The 10,056-nt window shown below is 42.3% G+C and overlaps 1 long non-coding RNA gene across 1 annotated transcript; it reads left to right on the forward strand.

The window, feature by feature from the left end:
• The first annotated feature begins 7,877 nt into the window (after window positions 1-7,877).
• On the forward strand, window positions 7,878-9,836 carry LOC121267669. The gene is made up of 3 exons (XR_005941059.1): window positions 7,878-7,995; window positions 9,273-9,395; window positions 9,765-9,836. It is a non-coding gene; the product is annotated as an uncharacterized LOC121267669 (long non-coding RNA).
• Window positions 9,837-10,056: the final 220 nt, after the last annotated feature.

The raw sequence follows: 10,056 nt of genomic DNA on the forward strand, positions 1-10,056 counted from the left end.
TTCAGATCTGGCTATCTCACCCCACCACCGTCGACATAATGTGGTCCTAACTCCTGAGTCCTTATTTATCATGTCCCATAACCACGTTCTCAGCTCCCCCAATAGAGATATTGAAATCTCTCGTAAAATGGCCTCCCAAATAACAATTTTGGCCCCACCAAGATAAATTATAACCTCTAATTTCATCCTAATATTGTAACTTCTCACCCCGTCAATTTAATTCGTCCTCAATCAATCATGTGATCTATCTCTCCATTACACCACAGTCTAGGCACATAAATTATTTTATGAAGGAAAATTTTAGGCACCAGTTGATATCGTGTTTCGCAGGTCTGGGCAACTCTACACAGACGGTTCTCGGACTATTACCTGCACAGTGGAGAAGGGGACCTCGGTGTCTATTGTACCTCCGATACTTAAGTTAGTTTTGATGTAGGAGATGAAGAGAAAATGATAGTAAAGATGAGTATAGAAGTTAACCTTCTTGTCAGTTGCAGGAAGCGTTTATTTATACTTGCCGACCTGGTCTCCATGGTAGTGGAGTGTTGCTCTCTAGGAGATCGGGTGTTCAACTCAAGGTCTCTCATTTGGAGTCTTCTTTGGATGCTGCTCGGCATTGGGCAGATCTCCTTGAGTCCCAACTCAGCTTGGCTCCTGTCCTTCGCAATGACGCTTGGATCTATGGGTACAGGGAAGGTCTTGAGCGTCTGCGAGATCTATTGATGGAGAACCCTAAGACCAACCTCCGCACCATCAATCTTCAAAAGCTTTCTCCGAATAACTTAGCTTATCACGAAATTCTAACCATGGGCGTAGAGGAAATGCCACTAGCCTTTCGTGATGCTCCTTCTTAATTTTAGCTCCTGTGTGTGTGTGTGTGTGTATTTGTTTCAAGACCTTCATGGATTTTTAATGTAATTCGACAAACTTGTATATGAATGTACCTTCAGTTTGGTTAGAGCACGGTTGAGTTTTGCTTCCTGTTTTATCCTTCTTTCTTGCTTTTTGTATTTGTTTGTCTTCCCTCTTTGTTTCTCTTGCTTATTTCTGCTTCCATTCTTTTTTGTTCCTGGACTTGTGTCATGCAATAGTCAGAAACAGAGCAGTGCACGTTGTCTAGCTGGAAATGAAACCGAGTAGGGCACCCTTTGTTTTGTTTGAAGACATACTATTGTTTTGATGAATCTCAATAATTATTCTGCAGCCTTTTTCCGAGCAAAGCACCTTCCAATTGATGGAAACCGTGTTGAGCACTTTCCAGTTGATGGAAACCGTGCAGGGACCTTTCAGTTGATAGGAACCGAGTAGGGCCCCTTCTAGTTGATGGGAACCGAGCAGGGCACCTTCCAGGTGATGGAACCGAGCAGGGCACCTTCCTGTTGATGGAAATAATTCCTAAAAGTTGCTTGGATCAACTTTCCATGGGTGTGTCTGGGAAAAGTTTGTTCCTTCTTCTCTCTCCCCCTCTTTTATTTTTTATTTTACTGTTACCTTGTCAAGTTTCATATTTGTCTGACCACGTGCCGAGCATCCGTTTGTATTTTGCATACGTGGTAGCTTAGCGTTTGTTATGCTTTTGTATTAAATGGCATCTCTTCGATTCCTATGCTATGGCTGATTTATTGCTGGCGTTTTGCCTGTTTCGAGGTCACCTTGAATGACGTCTTTTCGGTCTCCGTGTATTTGAATGCTATTAACTCGATGGTTGTGCGTTAATCTCACATTTAACTCTACATTAACTTCTCCATTAACTCTATGTGGTGTATTGGTCGTAACTTCTGCTTTTTCCGATAATCAAGGGATGACGGCTTCCTAGAGGTGACACATGGATGCTCAGGATGATTTAGGGAGTTATGATGCCTTGGCATGCTAAATGCCAACCCTGTCTATAAAAAGGCCTCTCCCTTTCTTGAGGAATTCATTCGATTTGCTTTGTATTTCCTCCCATGTTCTATGGCTTCCCGTGTCTTCCTTCTACCTTGCTTTTGTTCTATCCTTCTTCCAATGATTTTGATAGTATCTTTACGCCCTCGAGGGGATGCATCCTCTTGTGGTGTTCAGGCTGTCGTTGGATATGGCGGTTTGAGCATCGGAGAGTTGTGTCACCCCTACTTCTAGCTCTTGCCCTTTTGCTTATAGTGCCTCGCTTGTTCATGTCCTTTTGCTTACGGGAGTCAGCTCCTGAAGCTGTTGCATCAGAACTCGCTGCCTGCTAGTTCTGAGCAAAGCAGGCACATGAAGGTGGCATGATGGTGGAGGTAGAGAAGGGCAGGAACAGACGATTCAAGGTAGAAATCAACTTTTTGGAGTTGATTTTGCCTTTGCTTCAACAACTACCTGCCCTATCCAAACCGCCCACCGCTGTAGACCCCAAACCCATTTCGCTCGTCTAGGAATGTGGGTGGGGTTCCACTGGACGCTTCTCCTCCTTGCTGGGAAGAGTCTGAATGCCACAAACCTGGAGTTATGCTAGCCGTATCAAGTTTTCTTTTTATTCTTTGTAATCTTGATGTAATTTTCTCCCTATCTTCTTGTATCCTTGTGACTCGATGATGTAACCTTCTTCTTGTAATCCTGTATGGATAATAAAATGACTTTATGATGCAATTTTGTATACCTAGTTGTATGGTTTCTTCCTTTTCCTTGTTGTATTTCATTTTTGCCGCTTTTCCTTTCACTTTCTTTTATCTGCTTTGACTCTTTCCTTGTTGGTTCCTTGTGGATAGTCAAGGGATTGGGCTTGTACCCCGCGAAGGCCGGCAAGTCCAATCTAGGGACTGGCTTGTGTTTCCACTGGCTGTTGTTCAAGGCAGAGCCCGGGAGCTCTGGTCCTTAGCCAATGCATCGTAGTCAGCAATCTAGCATGAAGGTCGACAAGCCAAGGGACTTGTGTTCCAAGTGGCTATTATCAAGGCAGAGCTCAAGGCTCTGGTCCTTAGCCAAACTTCGTGGCCAATCTAGAGACTGGGCTTGTACCTCGCGAAGGCCGACAAGTCCAATTTAGAGACTTGCTTGTGTTCCAACTGGTTGTTGTTTAGGGTAGAGCTCGGGGGCTCTAGTCCTTAGCCAATGCTTCGCAGGTAGTAACCTTGCACAAAAGTCGACAAGTCAAGGGACTTGTGTTCCGAGTGGCTATTGTCAGGGTAGAGCTCAAGGCTCTGGTCTTTAGCAAATACTTCGTAGCCAATCTAGAGACTAGACTTGTATGGTTGAGTCTTTCTAAAAGGAGACAGGATGATGCAACATTCGAAATTAGTTTAAAGAAACTTTATCAACAAATTGCATTCTTACATTGTTGGACTGCTTTTCGGTCTTCATACAAAATATTTTCTCAAGTGCTCAGCATTCCATGGATGAGGCAACTCGCAGCCTTCTTGATCCTTGAGCCGATAAGAGCCAGGCCTTCCAGTGGCCGCTACTAGGTAAGGCCCTTCCCATCGGGGGCCTAATTTTCCCTCTTCCTGTGTAGTGAGACCTATTTGTTTTAGGACCATATCTCCTACCTTAAATGTGCAAGGCCGGACTCATTTGTTGAAGTATTGTTCAACCTTTCTTTTATCAGTTGTTGTTCTGCTAGCCGCTTCTTCTTGTATTTCTTCTAAGAAATCCGAATTTTTTTTTTCCAGTCCTTCATCATTACATTCTTGGTCAAAGTGTTGCACACAGAATGTGGGTATGGCCACCTCTGTGGGAATCACGGCTTCGGTCCCAAAAATGAGGGCGGAGGACTTTTCTCCCGTAGGGGTTTTTACTGATGTTCAGTAGGCCCATAGTATGCTGGGAAGTTCTTCAGCTCATCTTCTTTTTTGACTTCTTTGCTTTTTCTTCAGAATATTGAGTAGTATTTTGTTGGTAGCTTCCACTTGTCCATTTGCCTGCGGGTGTCTTGGAGATGAATACTTAGCCTTGATTCTAAGTTTCGAACACCAATCCCGGTAATAGGAGCAATCGAATTGCTATCCAATGTTTGATATGAAACTTTGGGGAATCTCGGAACGACAGATTATAGATTTCCAAAGGAAATTTGTTATTGTTCTCAGTGTGATCGTTGCTAAGGCTTTTGCCTCCACCCATTTAGTAAAGTAATTGACCACTACTACAATGAATTTTACTCCTCCTTTACTTCCAGAGAGTGGACCAATCAGGTTGAGCCCCCATTGTGCGAAAGGCCAGGGGGAAGTGATGGTGGTAAGCTTTTTGGGGGGACAATAGTGAATAGGTGCGTGTACTTGGCACTTGGAACATTTTTCACAAAATCCTTCACATCTCTAAGGGAGCTAGACCAATAATATCCTGCCCGTGCTAGTAGAGCTCTTCCACTAGAGTGGTTTCCGCAAACACCTTTTTGTACCTCAGCCATGACGTATTGAGCTTGCTAAGACAAGATGCATCTTAGAAAGGGCTCGTCGAAACCTTTCCTATATAGGATTCCTTCCACCAGGGTGAAGTGAGCTGCTTTGTTCCTAATCTTTCTTGCTTCTTCCCGGTCATCTGGAACAACTTCCTCCTAAAGGAATTATATAATGTTGATGGCCCACTCCAGGGGATGTAATATTTGGACTGTGGAAACTCGGATCCCGACAGCTGCTACGTTAATAGTCTGAATTCTGGTTTGATTTGGAAGGGGTGTTTGTTCTTGTCCTAAAGCCGCTTTTGCCAGGCGAGCTTCTTCATGATTTTCTCCCCTCGGGATTTTCTAGATGTGAGAATACTGGAAGAGGTCATGCTCTTCTCCTACTCGTTGGAGGTATTTCTTCAAATTCTCTCCTTTAGTCATAAACTGTCTGTTTACTTGACCGATTACCACCTAGGAGTCAGCTTTTACTTCGATCTCAGTTGCACCTAATGACCTGGCAATTATCAAACCTGCTAAAAGTGCCTTGTACTCGGCTTTATTATTGGTGACCTTGAAACTTAGCTTGATTACGTAGTCCAGCTTTTCTCCACTCTGTAATTATGTGCACCCCTACTCCTCCGGCCCAGCAGGACGAGCCGTCGACATAGACCTACCAAGGTTTGCCTTGGGGCATAATGATTATCTCTTCTAGAAAGTTAGAGAATTCAGCTACAAAATCTGCTAGTACCTGCCCCTTAATCATAGTATGGGGGAGGTATTCGATTTCAAACTCACTCAGTTCGATCCCCAATTAGTCCAACCAGATATATTATGCTTTTGTAATATTTTTCTCAGTGGGACATCGGTAAGTACCTTTATCGGGTGAGCTTGAAAATATGGCGTTAGTTGTCTAGCGGCGAGTAATGCGATTGCTAACATTTCTATTTGGGTATATTTGAGTTCTACTCCTCGAAAGGCCCTACTTACGTAGTAGACACGCCGTTGAACTCCTTTTTCGCTTCGAGTTAGCACAACGGATATAGCATTTGGTGATACCGCCAGGTAAGCAGTTAAGTACTCTGCTGGTTTGGTCTGACTGAGAAGCGGTGGATGGGCTTGGTACCGTTTTAACTTGTTGAAGGCCTATCCACATTCATCATCCCATTCCCATGCCTTTCTAAGGACCTTGAAGAAAGGAAGGCAACGATCGGTTAATCTTGCAATGAAACAACTCATGGCAGCCACCCTTCGGGCCAGTCTTTGGACTTCGTTGATCGTCTGAGGTGGCTACATATCCACAATTGCTTTGAATTTTTGGGGATTGGCCTCGATTCCATGCTTAGAGACCATGAAGCCTAATTACTTCCCTAACTCTACGCCAAACGCACATTTCAGTGGATTGAGCTTCATTTTGTACTTTATGAGTACTGCGAAAGCTTCTCAGAGATCACCAAGGTGTTATTTTGGTTCCTTGCTTTTAACTAGAAGGTCATCTACGTAGACTTCCATATTTCACCTGATTTGATTTTTGAACATCCGGTTGACCAATCGTTGGCATGTTGCACCCACATTTTTTAGACCAAATGGCATAGCATTGAAGCAATAGAGGCCTCGGTCAATGATGAATGCCGTCTTTTCTTCATTGTCGGGGCTCATTCTGATCTAATTATACCCCGAATATGCATCCATAAATCTAAGCAGGGGGTGTTCGACCGTTGAATCCACTATTAAGTCTATCATTGGGAGGGGAAAGCTGTCTTTAGGACAAGCTTTATTCTGATTGGTGAAGTATACACACATTCTCCACTTTCTATTTGCTTTTTTGACCAAAACAACGTTGGAAGCCATTCAAGATAATGCACTTCTTTGATGAACTCTGCAGCCAGGAGGCAATCTACTTCCTTGGCGATGGCAGCATACTTCTCTGCAATGAAACTGCAACCCTTTTATTTGATCTTTTTCGCCTTGTGGTTCAACGGTGAGGCGGTGTTCAATCACTGATACATCGATTCAGGGCATTTCTTCATGACTTCACTCGAACACATCCCGATGTTCGATAAGCAATTGCCTCATAGCCTGGCTCAGCTTGGTAGCCGTCTTGGTTCCTATTCGGCAATGTGTTCCAATTTCTCGAATCCACTGGTACCAGGACCAATGGTTTGTTGGGCTCTACTTGTCCTAGAGCCTCTTTGTCTCTTACTTCCCTGTCCACTTTTGCCAGTGCTGGACCGGGGGGGGGGGGGGGGAGATTGTCCCTCGTGGTCTTCTTCGAGAGTTTGTACTGCTACTGCTTTGGGCTTCATTTCTCGAGCATAGCAGTCCCTTGTAGTTTTTTGTTCGTTGCGCATTTCAACTAGTGTGGAGGTTACAACCCTCATGTAATTCAAGGACGGACGCCCCAGGATTGCATTATAGGAGGAAGGGCTTTCACCACGAGGAAGTCTACCATGAAGGATATTGTTCTGGGGGTTGTTCTGGCCTAGACAGACAGTGTGATTGCTCCGATTGGCTGGATCATGTCTCTGGTAAAACCTTTGAGGGGCGTTGGTGCCCGTCCCAGCCGATCTGGAGTGATTCCCATTTTAACAAATGCTTCCCAGAAGAAGGTGTCGACAGAGCTGCCGTTGTCGATCAGTACCCTTCTTGTCAGATAGTTGGCAATTTGCACTGTTACTGCCAGAGCGTCTTCATGAGGGTGCGACAACCCTTCTTCGTCTTTTTCGCTGAAAGTTATGAGGTGCACCCAAGAGATGGCTTGCGGATGGTGAACATCTCTTCGTACCTGGCTTTCACAATAAGAAATAGTAGCTTTTACGGCGAATTTATGTTCGTCCCAAAAGGAATCGCCGCAAAAGGTATGTGATTGCAGCGATATTAGATTCGCCGCCGACTTTAGCCTTGAAAGTGCGATTTCGTTGTTGGCCTACCAATATTTTTCTACTTGCGGCAATTTTATTCTCTATTGTGACGGTTGTTTTCATCGCAAATAATGATTGAGGGTTGCAATGATAGTGATTCAATGATAATGGGTGTTTTAAACTTTTAATAGCACGTCGAACACCAAAATATGGGCGGCAAAAGGCACAAAAAAATCTCTGTACTTTTTCCCTTCGATCTCCGTCAGGTAGAATCCCAACTTCCCCTTCCATTTTCGACTAACCTAGCTGCAAATCCACTAGATTTCCACAGATTCGACCACAAATTCGTGGTGGGTTGCTACTCGGCAGGAACTCATCCACAGATTCGACCCGCTTTCACCTTCCTCCACTAGATTTTCCATCGGGGAAAGGCAACAACTCTCCTCCTCTGTTGAAATCAATCGTTGGTCTCCATCTTCTCGCATTTCCATAGCAAAATGTCAAAGCTCTTTGCTTGTTAGCTTCTCATTTCCACTACAAGCTTTACCCTTTTCTTGCTGGGAAATTTTTGGGCCAACTCGCCTCCTCCCCCTCCTCCACTCTCCCTTCCCTATTCCCAAACCCTCTTCCTATCCAAATCCCGAGGCTTGGTGACTAGCGTCGTATACACAGCTTGGTTCATCCACAAGAGTTGACACGAGTTGGATTTTGGTCACGCGTAAAGCTCATCCTCAGATTCATTGCCCTAGCAGTCTCCTCCACTGGATTTCCCTGTTTAGAGAGCTCTTTCATGCACCATAGGTGCTTTTAGATGTCTTTCTCTATCTCTCCCCCTTCATCCTCGTTGCTTTCCAAAAATTGTGCAATGGAACTTGTAGTATATGCGGTCACCATGAAATTTTGGCATGTCCTTTGTTAAATATGTTTATATCTTTGCCTTTTGTGTACTAGGTGCTCTATTCTGTGGGTGTTAGTCCATGGCCTTCCAACAAATTAAATTTGCCCCAATTATTTCCGTATGCAATACTAGCTCCTGAAGTTAGTCTTAGCCAGTAGGGTTCCTTTGACAAGGTTGTACTATATCTAGTTTGGAGAAGTTATGATATCTTTGGAAAAATACAGCACATATTTTGTGTTTGCCAGTCGGCCAACGCCAAACTTGTACTAGCTAGTTAGATTCATTTCGACTATACAGTACTTAATTTATATTATTCTGTTTAACTGTACTTAGTACTCCTGTAGGTAATTCATGGAGGTTGTTTGCTTGATCTAGGGTTAATGTGTTATGAATTATCTCTATAAACTGGATATGGTCATGACTTAACAGTGCTTGGAGTAGTTTGTTTAATGTTTGTCGTATGTATTGAGCTGCCTTGACATTATGTTGCACCTAAAGTTCATATTAATTGGCTAAAATGCAACGTACTTGTTTTGATTCGATGTTTTCTTTTAGTATGAGTTTATGCTAGATGCTTTCATTCTTTTAAGCAACTGAATGTTCTTTTAATATGGAGTTGACTTAGGTGTTGTCGTCTTACTTTAAAGGCTGTAGCTAGTATTTTTTGCATTTATAATTGACATTTGGTTCCATAGTCCATATCGATTAAGGCCTCTTGCATATAGTCACTAAGAACCAAATGACTTTTCACTTGGTTCCTAGTGCTTCCATTAAAGAATAATGCCTCACTCACCAGTATTCACATCTAGTAAACAGAGATTTCTTAAATTCCTATCCAAATAGTTATTGTTTCTTGCTTCTATTTTTTATAAGTAAAATACCAGAAACAATATTGCACCAGTTGGGAAACTTTTCTTGCTTCTTGAACATGAAGTGTTGGGATATAGTTAGCATGGATATTTTTGTTGAAGTTCTATGGATTTTTTCCAGGGTTAGCCTCTTTCTCTCTATTTTCTTCATCTTTATTAGATAAAGTTTCTAAAATGCAAATTTTTCTAAGAATAATATTTTTTTTTTTAGAAATATCCCAAGTACTTGTTTGTCTAGTTTTTAATGTTTTCTGATTGAATATCGCTACTGGATGGATAACTGAACTCAATTTAAGTTCAGTGCTGAACAGATATTGCCTCATTAGCAACTTGGTTCACTTCATTGGACACATACTTTAAATATTCTGAGATATTTTTTGCTGAACAAAAGTTTACCTTGGCCTGTCTCTGGTAAACAAAATGCGCAGCTTGAGGTATTTGTTGCCCTCTTACTTATAAATGATTTTAATCTAATGACTTGCATTGCATTTTTAAATGATTTTTTTCTATAAGCAATTTTTTTTTAAGATGATGACATTGCATTGTCGCAAAATTGCTTTACAAAAGGACTATATATGGTTTTGTGAGCTTGTGCGGTATTACTAATTATCTAGCAGAGAATTTAGTGCTTCTTTAGTGTTTGGGCCATGCATAAGTGCGGTGGAGAGTGAGATTGTGTTGCTCCTACGGATATCCTTTTTACTTCAAATAGTCTAGTCTTTAACTCATAAACCAAAGTGTCAATTGATTTTTGCCATGATTTTTCACGCTATTAATTCGATTCCATTGTTTATTGTTCTTAGGCACCAGAGTTGCACATGGAGATCCACAAGCATGGGCTTGGTCAACAGACTATGGATGGGCATCTTTTACTTCTGCTTCTGTTAATGAAAAGGTTAGATTGTCAAAGTTTTCCTTTACTTTATAGTTTATGCAAGAGGATTCTATAAGATCCAAATCTGGTATATCGGAGTGCGATTTGTAATTTTCATGATGATAAATTCATAGGAAGCACTTATAATATGAAAACTGGAGTAGGAGTTCTTGGATTAGTACTATTTATCAATAATTCGACTTTTGATTGTTGGTGGTACC

Source organism: Juglans microcarpa x Juglans regia, chromosome 5S, assembly GCF_004785595.1.
Source record: "Juglans microcarpa x Juglans regia isolate MS1-56 chromosome 5S, Jm3101_v1.0, whole genome shotgun sequence".
Lineage (NCBI taxonomy): Eukaryota > Viridiplantae > Streptophyta > Magnoliopsida > Fagales > Juglandaceae > Juglans > Juglans microcarpa x Juglans regia.